The 14,601-nt window shown below is 35.9% G+C and overlaps 1 protein-coding gene across 1 annotated transcript in view; it reads right to left on the bottom strand.

The window, feature by feature from the left end:
• LOC140157512 (ankyrin repeat and fibronectin type-III domain-containing protein 1-like) overlaps positions 1-14,601 on the bottom strand; it is a 261,195-nt gene that overhangs the window by 224,252 nt on the left and 22,342 nt on the right. Inside the window, 1 exon segment of the mRNA XM_072180736.1 lies at positions 7,480-7,619. The gene's annotated coding sequence lies outside the window, so the exon portion shown is untranslated.

A 14,601-nucleotide genomic window follows, 5' to 3' on the forward strand; every position in this document is an offset into this window, starting at 1 on the left:
TTGTTTTATTACTATGATTCGGCTGGTCTCGACTCCCAAGTCTCAAATCCCGAATCACACAGGCTCGAACTTTAGGACCTGAGTCTTAAATCCCAAATGACTCAAATTGATGACTCAACTCTGGATTCCAGTTTCATAACTCAACTAAAAGTCTGCTGGTTTCCGGGAGATAATAGACATGATAGAGACAATATAGCTTCCCTTGATGCAAAACATCTAGGATTCGAACCCACACTCTTGCGAGCCGAAGTCAAAAGTCCACACAGAACCACTAAAGAAGATGATTGGTGAATGGTTGTATTATCCACCGAATGAGCTAGAATTAATGAGGAAATAAACAAAACACCACACCTCCATAAACATTAGCACCAGTCCTGTAGTGTTGAACAGTTAATATTCTTACAGGTTCCTATCCTCTTTATGTACATTTCTATACAATACATGGGCTACTAGCTAAACACCATAATCAGAAGAGCCTTGAATAAATCCTATCCATACTCAATTCAAGAAACTCACCATATTGGATATTATTTGTTCAGCGAGATTTCCACTGGCTCAGCTGTAGAAATATGTACATGATATATTGGATAATTCTATTTATACAGACTGGTATCATAGGCCTCGCTAGTGTGAGTTGTAGCATGGTTAGTGCACTGGCTTATTTTCAGATGCTGCAACCTGCTAGTCAATGTGTCTTTTCTAACTTTCTGTTGATTTTCTAGTGGGCGTACTTGCCTGTCATATGACCACAAATTACTTGGATTCTAAACATATCTGCCAAATTCTACATCTGTTCAATTACAGAACATATCTGCTTAAATTAGACATTTAAATGAAAGGTCAATACTGCAGCATGGATATGATTTTATTTAACTCATCAAAGATTATTAATGTCAATTACCATTCATTATTTTTACTATTTTAGCCCACACAAATTTTTAACATCAGCTGCAAAAAGACGTTCCAGGGTCTGTAGTGCTATTTTCCATCGCATTCAAGCGAAGCTACCACATCGACGCTGACAAAAGTGAGTGTAAAGTGAGCACAGTAACCACCTTGATTCGCCAATTATTGGTCAGGGTGCTGCATCTAAAATAAATATAGTTTTAATATTTTATTTGTGCAAAATTTGCTTAAAATTACTTAATCCAACTCCGGTGGCCAGAGGTTTTGTTCGTGTTATTATGAATTAAATCTTTTTGTGATTTGCTTGACTACTTGTTCATTCATCCACTCACTTGCCTGACCACTCTGTCGATCACAAGCTCAATCCACTGAATCACTCAGTATTTGCCACATTGTTGCCAAATTTGTTCAAAATTTGCCACAAATTTGGGGAAAACTCTGGAAGACTTTGGTATAGAGCAAATTAACAATGGGTCCAAATTTGTTGAAAATTGGTATATAGCGATGGAGTCACTTTCATATTTTTAGCAGCGCTTCCCACTGGGTTTTACATCTTCTGTGAAGCAAACAGTAGCTAGCATTCAAACATCTCCCTGATTGTGATACACCTCCCTGTTAACTATGACTCCTCAAGTAATTAGAACAACAAAATTAATACACGTCTTCAGTTACAATGCTCAGAAATAACTCCTTGTTCTTTCAAAATTTGTTCTCTAATTTTTGATATAAATAAAATTACCTTTCCATTTGATATTTTCTCCTTGAACAAATTGTCTTTCATTCAAATGAATATTTCTAGCAGTTCGCTAATAGAGGCCACAAACAAATTTGTACAGGTTAAGTACCAGTTGTAATTGATGCATCCATTGCAATTAGCAATGTAATGAGGGGCACTCAAGACATAAGCATGGGGGAAACAGGTAAAAGGGGGAAACAGGTAAAAAAAGTGTTTCTTTAAACATGGCAAGCAAGTCAAGTAACATACCTTTCGAAACAAGTTAAAAGGTATGTTTTTTAATCTGCCTGAGCAAGACTAGTAACATTAGAACTTTCAAAAGGAATCAATCCTTGGTCATGCATGTGTGGTGTGAACCATCATTTATTGCATGCGAATCAAATGCATATATTGGAGTCATAATGGTGCCATCATATAGCTGGCTGTGTCAAATAGCACTTTGCTATCTTCCTTAGTTCCCCAAAATGAAACTTGAAACAAATCACATCATTCATTATAACTAGGATCATAATTGAGCAAAACCCTACACGTGTGAGTAATTACAGCGATTACGGCTGATGCACCTGAGTTCTACAAGAGACCTGCGTCATTAGGCGTAGCTAATGTATTTGACAGTGATACCTACCAATAATGAAAAAATAAAATGACAAAACGAGTCAGGTTCAATTTGATAATGTCACTAAAGCTGTGTAATACCATATACTTTCATTACATAAGATCAATGATCAGGGAGATCTATGCATTTTGGCAGCATCCAATAATTTGCCATAGTGTAATGACAATTACATTTACAATTGGTTGCCACTTGTAATTATGGACCTATCAATATTTATGCAGGGGAGTTTTGAGGGGGAACCATGAGGCTGCCACTGGGTATGGTATATGTTGTGATCAGAGGGAACTAGGCCAGTTCCAGGTATTGGTTTAATAATTTAAAATTTATCAAATTCATCCAATCACAACAACCTGAGCCAGTTCCTTAACCCTATTCTATGATTCTATGTATATTTGAGTGGTGTGGGTTCATCATATGAACTAATGGGTGGCAGTACGACACGTGTTATCGGTTGAGTAAACACCAATAAGTAGCAAACCATTGGTAAGCTTGGAATTTTAGAAAACAAGTTTAATAATTAAATGTAAATTTTATGCAAATTAGCTCATAAATAATTAATGAACTCATAGCCAAATATGATGAACAAATATTTTGATTTACATTTTTGAAGTGTATGAGTACATCAATGTGGCATTTTCATGCAGTTTTAAATACACTGCCATGTTTCTACATAGCAGCATGGATACTGATATTGGACGACTCTGTCATGTTTGACATTTGCTTCAAAAGTTACCTTTTTCAGAGTCATCATTGAGCAGCGACGTAGCGATGTTTCTACATATAATCAAAACAAATCCAAGTAAATTTGGACTATATTTAAAAAGTTTATGAACAAATTTGGCCTAAAAATGGTTAAAAATAGTTTCCAACATTTTAAACCATTTTATGATGTGTAAATGGTAGTTATATTAGGAACAAATGGTTTTTTGTTGTTGATAGAGAAGTGATAAATTGTCAAAACTATTCAAAACATTAGACCTTTTATTTGTGTAAATATTTTTTTACATGCATATTAAGCCATTTTGTGCCATATGGTGCAAAATTGATGGGGGTAATAGAATAGGGTTAATTACTGTCAAATTAAAGTCTTTTTCATCTCTGATATCTATTTTGAGGAAAAAAATCAACAGGGTTGACGTAACAATACGTGTTGGCCTTTCATTAGCTTAATAAGCATGCAGCCCTTCGCTGCTATCAAATTAGATACAAAATTTGCAGTCAAATTGAAAGTAATGAATCAAAGTAGCATTGAAGAGACACAACTTCCTGTCTCTGATTAGCGAGATGTAGCTATATATAGGCCTACAGGCTCTGCCTACACGTTTTTGACATAAGAACAGGAAAAAGACACCACCTTTTCATGGTCATGCAGGTAAAACTGCTACATGTATAAGCTACTCACTGATTCTCAAATTCACATTTTCAACAAACTCCACATTTTAATAGCGACAAATATTAAACTTTCTGAAAATTTATTGGCAATTTTTATATAAAGATTTCATTCATTTGCCAAAATCTGCATTTCACATCCATGCCCCAAGGTTTCTATCAAGCCATGTATTGTTTTATGTATGCCTTGTGTAGCCCTATAAGTAGTATATGCAACCGAATACTCTGCTCCATGCCAGGTGAAGGAAACAGATATTACAAGGATCAATATATTCATAGTTCTAAGCATTTCATATAATTCCTAAACCTCAGTGATCGACACAAGTTGCCTTTGGCAGGCAAATTATTACTACCTGTATGGCTAGCTGCAAGCCAGGGATTTCTTAAGCTTTTCAACAGCGAAGTCTCTTTGCATCATTTAGTGTATTGTGGTGATAGTGAAGATAACATTCACAAGATCCATACAAAATTACCAATACGATCATCTGAAATTTACAACCAAAATGATTAAAATTATACCCAAAATGGTTCAAATCATCTGAAAATTACAACCAAAATGACTCAAGTCATCTGAAAATTACAACCAAAACGGTTCAAATCATCTGAAAATTACAACCAAAATGGTTCAAATCATCTGAATATTACATGTATACTCAAAATGGTTCAAATCATCTAATTAGTACAACCAAAACTGTACAAATCATCTGAAAATTTAAACAAACATGGTTCCAGGCCTGTACGCAGGATTTCATTTGGGGGTGCTGATTTTGAAAAAGTGGACTTTTTCCCAAGGGGGGTGATTTTGTGACAAGTGGACAAAATTTGGTCCTTTTTTTGTCCAAAAAAAATAACAACCTGATTTTTTTTCTCGCTGCACTCGCAAATTCTAAACTTTTGGGACGTTTTGTATACTTTTCCAAATTTGGGGGGGGGGGTACATCACACACCCCTGCGTACAGGCCTGCATGGTTCAAATCATCTGCAATCAAATTGGTTCAAATCATCTAAAAATTACAACCAAAACAGTTCAAATCATCTGAAAATTACAACCAAAATGGTTCAAATCATCTGAATATTACAAAACCAAAAAGTTCAAATCATCTAAAAGCTACAACCAAAATGGTTCAAATCACCTGAAAATTACAACCAAAATGGTTCAAATCACCTGAAAATTACAACCAAAATGGTTCAAATCGCCTGAAAATTGCAACCAAAATGGTTCAAATCGCCTGAAAATGGCAACCAAAATGGTTCAAATCACCTGAAAATTACAACCAAAATGGTTCAAATCGCCTGAAAATTGCAACCAAAATGGTTCAAATCACCTGAAAATAGCAACCAAAATGGTTCAAATCACCTGAAAATGGCAATCAAAATGGTTCAAATCCCCGGGTTCAAATCACCTGAAAATTACAACCAAAATGGTTCAAATCATCTGAAAACTTGATGGTTACCAATTATTTTGATTGTTTCAAGTTGACAGTAATGCCATGTTGAATTTCGAAGTCATAGATTTGAATTGCGTTCACTAACCTATAAATCCTGCGGGGCGCATACACACGTGTAGAAGGGCGATTTATCCACATGCTGGCGATGCAACTGCATAAATCCACTGATTCAAATCTGCCACTGCAAAATCCAACATGGCATTACTCTCAACAGATGAGACACACTAGTATAGTGCCTTTAATTTGTACACAACTGCCTGCCACAGGAGTTCCTTGATCTATGAGCTATTATTGACCTACATCTGTTCTCATCAATTGATAGAACTACAAACTAGTTATCTCTGCATGTCCCTATTTTAACTTCATGCTTGTTTTATGTGGTTTCAAGCTTCATGTTTTATTTATAAGAACATGCACAATTTTGGTATAGTGAATAAGGGAGAGCGTGGCGCAATGGTTAGGGTACTTGCCTTTGGTGCATGAGGTCCCGGGTTCGATTCCCGGCGGTGGCGATTTGCTGGGATATTGACTTGGAAAAAAAAAAAAAAGTCTGAAATTAATTGGCAACATCTGTAGATTAAGTTTAGACTTCCGCTCTCCCCCATGGTTCATTTAGAATTGGGTAAATGAATCATGAAAGTACTCCGTCCTTCGGAGGGGACGTTAAGCCGTCGGTCCCGTGTGCAGAGAGCCATACCTGTACATGTATCTCGCATTCGAAAAGAGTAGGGTGTTAACCCCTGACTGTTCCCAACCCGTCCCGGTGTTCAAATGGACCCCAATGGAAATAAGCTTCAATAGAGGCTTTCTTGGGTTATCCAGGGTTGTCACAACCCGAACAAATCAAATCAAATCAAAAAAATACTGAACATGTACTTGGCCGTTAGCAAAAATGTGAGGGGATCAAACAAAATGAGTCGGGAATATTAATTTTGAGATATAGCTGAACTAAGGAAGTGGTTTCTTTTGTTTTCTATTGTAAAAAGAATAATAAAACTGTTCAGGAACTTATGCTCAATGTTGAGTTTTCTGCTAAATATAGCATTGTAAATTCAAAAACATTGAGACTTTTTTATGTTGCTTGATCACATCACAAATTATTGTTAGCATCTTTTCCTGTACTGAATAAATTCTTACCAGCTCATTAGAATACAAATCTGTAGTCAGTGTTCGAAATAAGCACTTATCCTCTTGTCCTCTTGTCCAAAAATCACTGGGGACAACCATATTGAGCTATGTACTTATCCCCTGGACAACCACTATATTTTACCTCCAAAGTATGACACATTTTGGGGACAACCAAAATGTATTGAGGACAAGCAAAATTCATACTTTAGTTATCCTCTGGATAACCTCCATATTTTCCTTATTTCGGACACTGTCTGTAGTTGCGCTCAAAATGAACGTTAAATAAAGAAGGAGGCGGCCTATAATGCTTCACCCTAGCAGGGCGTAAAACAATGCAAGCCCGAGAAATTATGATTTAAATGACGTGTTTGGGGCTCGAGCAAACTGACATATGAAAATTTTGAGAGAAAAAATCAGGACTCAGCAGAGATTTATCTAACATTTCATCAGGTATGTATCACATAATTGTTATCGTTTATGTTTTAACCAAATGAGAGTCATTTATGTTAAACTTGATATATCTGAAGAATATACCTTGTCCCATATCAAAATGGTTACTTTTATCACAATCATGCGCATATTTTTGGGGGGCTTTGGGGGCGCAAGCCCCCTGGGGTAAAAGCAGGGGGCGGCCAAAAAGAAGGGGCAGTGGAAGAAGAAGGGGCAGTGGAAGAAGAAGGGGCGGAAAAAAGAATTATTAAAGAAAAACGGGCGGAAAAAATTAGAAAAAGTACAACAAATTCTGAAAAAATGGTACTATACATCAAAATGTGTTGCTTTTAGGGCACTTGCGCATATAATCCTTTTTTTTTTTTTTTGCTCTTCACTTTTTCAAACCACCGGAAAAAAAATTGGGTCAACCTTTTCGGGCTGCTGAAGAAGGGCGGCAAAATTGAATTTTCTTCAGTCCCCCGGGGTAGGAGCGGTTGATGCAAAGTCTTAACCTCCATCTAAATAGGATGCATTTCATGATGAATGTTAAAATTTAATGAAAAATTATTATCGCACAGTGGCATTTAACCTGTATCAATCCATTACGGTATTGTTTTAAAATAACTTTTCGAATGTATATTACACATTGCTCAAAATGAGCTTCATTAACTTTGAAGCTCATTTCTTTTGTAAATTTTGTATGATTGTGATACCACACGTCGTACACGCCACTCGTGACTGCATGGTACACCCATTGATTACCATTAATCAAATACTTGATGTTCTTTGATTCTGTCATCTGAGTTGCTAGCTAGCTCACGTACCTGAAGACTGGCTGCTAATGACCAATATCCTTTCAATAATCTGTTCTGACAGTTCCTAGTACCCCTTCATCATTGTGTTTACTGCGTCTCCATCCTTCATACTTGAGAAATTACGGCACTGCCATCTTCTACCATCAGATCTGTAATGAGAGATTCACAAAGCGTGGATTAGATTTGGTTTGCAAATGCAACCAAACATGCTCTCTCTCTATGTAAGCAAATGTTTCACAAGTCAACTTGACTCAACTTTCGTTTAAATGCTTAAGGTAGGAACATCTGATAATAGGCCTGTGCAGGAAAATAGCCACTAAACCAAATCTACCAAATCGTTTTATGATTTAATTTATTTTTTGAAAATCCCCTACAAATACAGGGTGTCTCAGAATGATTTATACCGGAAAAGTTGTATTTTTTTTCAGGTATGACGGGCATTACTATTGGCAGTATTGTTTTAAATTCTGAAATTTACATATATTTAGCTTTCTTAGGAATTTTAGATTTTAGAAATTGGACGTTTCTAATAGAAGTTACAGAATATTGCGTACAAATGGTGAATTCCAAGTTTTGACAAAACTACCTATTTTGAAAACCTGTAAAATTACTAACCGTTCAGCAAAAAGTTATTTGGAAAATGTTATGCAGTATATTTGTTGTGTCCTGTTCTTACGTCTACTAAATAGTTGATATCTATCGATTATGTATGATGTTATGAAGCAATCCTTGTATGGAATAAATGATTTGATATGCTTGAGTGACGTTAAACTATTCTTTCTTTGACAGCAGTTTTGAAGACAATTATTGAGGTGTGTGAGTGTCATCATTTGAAATGCCAGCAGAGGTGGATCGTATAGAGAAGGGTTGTCCTTAGTGTCACAGCATATATTTATGTGCACAGTATATTGGCAAACCTACAGCTACGTAACGGAAAAGATTAAAATTTACCACGGAGGATCCTTGAGGAAGTTATATCCTCTGTAATAATGACATTTTTGGTAAAAATTGTGGTAAAAATCACATACAAAGTACGTTTTTCAACCTAAATATCTGAAGTCATATTGAAATATTTCACTTAATCCCATATCAAGAATTATTCAGCGTTGTAAGCTCTACATCTGTGCCAAATTAGGTGTATTTCCTATAATTTCTCCAATAAATTGCAGAGTGCGGCTGGACAATGGTGATAAAGGATCCATGTGTGTATGAAGCCTTTGCTCCCTAAATTACACACATGCAGTTTTTGTCCATTTTCAGTAATAGCAACGTCATGCCAAAAACGAATCAAGCTATTTCCATGAAAGTCACAGAATAAGTAGGAGACATATGTGTCATTGTATTGCATTTATTAAAATTAGATACACTGTTGACTATATATTTTTGATATTTTGTTCAAATACGGTATAAATCATTCTGGGACACCCTGTAATTATTGCTAGCCTCGAGGGAATATGATATGCTAAATAACTAAATATTATTTTGTAACATTTTTGTAAAAAAAAATCCAAAAAGCAGAAGGGGATTTAAAAGAGAAAAAAATGATACTTAAACAAACAAAGTATCCATTTTAGTGAACAAGGCTTAGTGTCAAAACCACTTACTGTACAAAATCAATGGGGTTTCTTAATGATAAAAAATGTCATCAGTCAAAAATGCTTTTTTGGCAAAAATTAAAAACTGGCAGGCAAGTTTTTCTCACCCATCTACACATCCTGTATAATTTTAACCAAATCTATGCATGACACATATAACCAATGTTTCTACCTTTTAATATATACAAGCCAACTTTGCTGGGGAATTAAATTAATGGCATTTATTTCTAGAAATTTTCTTTGCCACACAAGTTATATCTATAATCCTATTGTCAGGTTTTCTAATATCACTTTCTTTTTCCTGCAAAAAAATATAGTTCTTCCATTTTGTTTCTTTATACCTGGATTTCTTAGAGTATGAAATGAAGACTTAAGATTACAAAATACTTCTAACTGATCTAACTTGTAATTTGATTTACTTTATTGTACAACTTGAACAATTCAAATGGAATTTTATTTCCATCGTCATTTTCACACTTCATTTAATGTCATTCAAAAATACTTGATCCAGGGTTGTTGTCAAGTAATCCAAATGATAATAATAGTAATAATAATAATAACTTATTGTACATGTATGCAGTCGGTAATAATAATAATAAATCACTGTGTGAAAGTAATTGTGAAAAAAATGAGATTTCACTTCAAATTTCAAATAATACAAATAATAAAGAAAATATACAAAGTGTCTAAAAAACTTTTCTGTAATCTGCTATTGGCTCAACACTATTTGACCCCTTCAATAACAAGTTAAAGATTATCAAAAGGTGCTTTATGGGGGAAATTGAAAATATGATTTAATTTCAACACAACAGGCTTGTATTTATACTTAGTATTCTGTATTGCACTAGAACCAGAGCTTGAACGAGCTTTCTTTTACCATGCCAACCACTCATTGTATCAGTGAAAAGACAGGACTACTGGTATTCACACATAAGATAATCTGCTATGAAAATAACCATAAGGAAATTATAATGAACTAGTAACAGCTTGAGATTATAGTATTAAAAGAGTCAAACCACCGTGGAAATCAAATCGTATTAGTCCAAAAGGAAAATTTACTTGCCTGACGTGTGGTTTGAATGTTGTAACAGGTTATGACTAAATCTCAAAATAATGAAAAATAGGGTGTTTTATACTTAATTTGTCAAATTATGTGGTGGGTTGTGTGGTAGACATAAAATTTATTACAATACCAATGGATGTACATGTACTGGTACTGGTAGTTTTTATGTGAAGGGGGAACATGACTATGAGGGAGGAGCAATCTCCACTTGGTCAATAACCTTTACAAAATGCATTCACTTGTTAAAATGGAAGTGGATAGTGAGCACTGTTCACTTCCAGTTTGGTGCCACTTTTCATCATGCTTCACAACTAAATATACATACAGCTGTACAGCAGGCTGCCAGCAAAATGTTGTGTGTGCTTTTCTGGTTACTATAAAAAACATACAAAATGAGGCACTGTATAGTGGCATAAATGACAAATCAAATTTTACGCAGTTATGCAATGTTTCTGAGACAATTTTCTTTTATATTTCCCAAATTTTGTGAAAGTTAAATATTTTACATTGAATTTTCAGAACACCAAAAATTAAGCCACCCCTGACAATAGTGCAACAATTTGCGATACAGCTTTGAGTCGAAGGAAATATGTGACACAATCAAGGGAAATGACTCGGATGTCGCTAATATTGATTTTGAGTTATGGCAAAGAAAGTGTTTAAATTCTTTTGTTTTATATTGTTTTCTGCGATTGATAAATTGATGTAACTTCGCAAAGAAAAGTCATATTAATATGAGGTTTTCAGTTTCTGAAAGCTTTAAATGTCCTCATAAGAAACATATGTAAAACTCATTTTCGACCAGGGTCGACACATGACTCATTCCCCTTGATCATGTCACATATGATCTAATATAAGTGATATTTGCACTCAAATATTGAGACAAATAAAACAAGAGGAATGGTATGGGTTCTATAAAGGAGATTCAAGGCTTGATATAAGCGGTATCATTTCCACCTCATGTGCATGATTTTTTCTCCAGAGGAGAAAACACCCCAAACTTTTGTTTTGATATAGGCTATTATTGGCAACCTATGGAATCAAATATAAGCATTGGCTTCCTTGACTCATTTCCTAAATAATGTGGTATACTGCAAGTTTGAGCTAAAACTGGAAAAACTGGAAACTGCCATCCCACTCGCTAAGCTTAAACAATATGAATAAGAAAAACAATAAGAATTCTATAGCACCTCATATTCCCATTATTATACTGCAAAAGTAGGCGATACAAGTTCAAAAGTTATTTTGAGGCATGGATTTATGTGAAACTCAGCCTAGCAAAGGCATCTTTTTCCAGTCCAGGCATAAGGTTACAACACAGATGTCCTTCTTTTTATAACAACTAGGTCTATTTCTGCTCACAAAGTTCATCTTTTCATGAAGTACTTTTTCTTTTCATAGTCTCGCATCTTGGAATTGGTCGACTCCCTTCTGTGCCTGTTCCGAGCAGAAATTGATATCAAACAGAGAGGACCTCAACTGGATGATTAACGAACATGATGAACTAAATTTGGCTTGTATTACCAACTATTATCCTATACAATGCATACCTGTGGTCTATTCTTACACATATAAATAGTAGCAATTAAAGGAAGGTATGCATCCCAATTAACAGAGAATTCACTTGATCATGTTGATGTTCACTTCATGTTTACAAAATTCAATTCAAACTGTTGATTTTTATAAACCCATCTTATTGCAATCAGATTTTCGATACAAATTATTTTACCTATATAAACTGCTCCACCAAACAATGTGCTGTGTTGTGCTGTTCCATTTGAAATCCATACACCTTCTGATATGAGTGTGAATTTTCCTGAATGGGTGATTCCATTTGAAATCTACACTCGGATCTACACCCCTGTGTAGGAGATTACAATTTTGTCATGTTCCGTTTTCTATCTTTCATTGAGTTTTAAAAAAAACAATGAGCCTGCTAAATTTTTACTCGTATTTCCCAAGAGGTTTTGAACAAAACGTGAATATTAACAATGCCCCATAGATACTTCATATAGTTACATTTCCGGCATGGTACTGGTTGCCACATTTCACCATCTTTTCATTCACAATATCATAACAAAACATCTCAGTCGTTAAATTTTACTGGGGTAATGAGAAAAATATGAGCTTCCTTCTGATAAAAAATCTCTGTTTTGATGAAGAAAAATGGGGTATGAAGGTGTTGGTCGGGTCACACACCTTTAAGGTCAATATAGTCATGTCTTCCACAGGGGGTGTATGGATTTTAACTGGAATAGCACAATGTACAGATAGTCCAAATATCCTATCCTACAGTTATATATCATGTTAAATGTCACATTTTGTGCCTATTAGATTGCTTTCACCTTTGTCATTTGTACAGATTATTAGCACATTAAATGTTTCTCCCAAAATGTCACTTAATTTTGATGGATTGAAGGGTATTGAGCAAATCAATGCTTGTTCCAAAACTAATTTGACACATCCACGCTGGTTTATTTTAAATAAATCATAATTGTCTCAATATTATCACAATGTTGGTCAGTGTCTTAGCCAGCCACCCATCCACCCAACATTTTGGATGGGCAGTTTGCTCTGGAGACAGGCAAAATGAATGCCTCTGCGAGAAGCTAAATTCTAAAAATGATACTTGAAAAAGTTCTGTGAACTCAAAACAAGACTAGACTAATAAATCAGGGTCAAAATTTGGGTAGGTAGCTTGGGTGAAATGACCACACTTGTCAGATCCTGAGACCCTGATTTTTATCAACATGATTCCTGTTAAAGCCAGTATAACTCCACAGAGTCATTCCCTTTAACTGAAAAGTGATTACTATCACAGTTAAATATTGACAATTTGACTAGCAATGTTTTCTTACACTGATAGTGTATCATAATGACAGATGCATTAGTGCCAAAACCTTGATAAAACGCAACTTCACGTGGGAGGTGAGATCCACATCAATATGCACTCATGTCATCTGCATCAATACCGTAACCACTCTGTAATTTCACTCCAAAACTGGGAGTGGGCTTTTATAATCGGGGAGGGGCTTGTACTTGCCCGATTTTGTACCATTAATTTCTAAATTCTATCATCTATGTCAATGTTTAAAGCATTAAATATCAATTTTTAACTGATATTTGTTCTCAAATATTAGAGCAAAGCATTGGTGTGATTAAGAACTTGGTCAAAATTTCTACAGGGCTTATAGCTGAGTGCACCCTTGTTTCAAGAATGTTTCCAAAAAATAGGGGCTTATGACCGAAGGTGGGCTTATAACCATGTGGTTACGGCAATAGCAAATGGTGAAATAAACTGAAACTGAAATTTAAACTGAAACTATCTACACCACAATCGGATTCACATCTGGGAAATGAATGCAGAGTGACCTGATGCCGTCTGCGTGCAAAAGAGAAGTCACACTGATCCGCATCTCATAAGTCCGCATTGATGTCGATCTCGTCTCCCTGTGTGGAGTCACTCAAGGTGGCACAAGCAAGATGTAAGTTGCTAAAACTGCTTTAGATGATCAGTGCTCAGTCTCATTGGACTTGATTTTTGTTTCTATTGAAATTTGCAGGTAAAATGTTGGATAAAAATACATTTGCTTTTCCTTTAGCCTAAAATGCTACTAGTACTAGTAATCTGCATACATCACATTGCAATATCAGTGGCGTGTCCAGGGGGGGGCTTTGGGTGCTGAAGCCCCCCGCACTTTGTTAAAAATCATGTAAAATCAGCCGTTTTTTGGCGATTTTAGCCATTAAGCAATACCCCCCATAAATCTGAAAGAGGGGCTAAGCCCCCATGAGGAAAAGATCCTGGACACGCCAGTGAATATAACATGTTAAATGTGCAGCAAGGATAAAAATCCCTTTCTACAACATAGTGCAGCTGCCTCCCCTGTGGGAAGTTTTGCCCCCCTCTTGCCTCCCCTGTGGGATGCTGACCACCCTGATATTTTAGAGTTTTATGCCTTTTTGTACATTTTAGCCCAGTTTTGACCATATTTGTCAGTTTGCCCCCCTTGAAAGTTGCCCTCCCCTTGCCCACCCTCTGAAAGCAGCAAGCAAAAACAATAGTTCCCCTTTCTACAACATACTCAGTGGCATAGCCAAGGGGAGGTCAAGTGGGGCAGCCACCCCCCCCACACACACACACACACATCTTGCCCCTTTAATAATCAGAGGGTTGCAGGTTTGAACCCCAGTGGCGATGCCATTTTGTTGTGACAATGCTCTTAAACCACTTCTCTCTCCACACAGGTGTATAAATATATATATTAGTATGATATAGTGAAGGCTGGGAGGTAAAACAGACTCATTGTGTGTGAGGAGTGGCACCCCCCCCCCTCCCACAAACACATAACATGTCATTTTAGGGAAACCTAAAAGTGATGGGCACTTCGGCCCGTGAACATTGCTCCAGCATGACTTTACCTTACCATTTACCCCTGCCTTTTCCTTTTAAAATGCAAGACAATTTAAGAC

Source organism: Amphiura filiformis, chromosome 1, assembly GCF_039555335.1.
Source record: "Amphiura filiformis chromosome 1, Afil_fr2py, whole genome shotgun sequence".
Taxonomy (NCBI): domain Eukaryota; kingdom Metazoa; phylum Echinodermata; class Ophiuroidea; order Amphilepidida; family Amphiuridae; genus Amphiura; species Amphiura filiformis.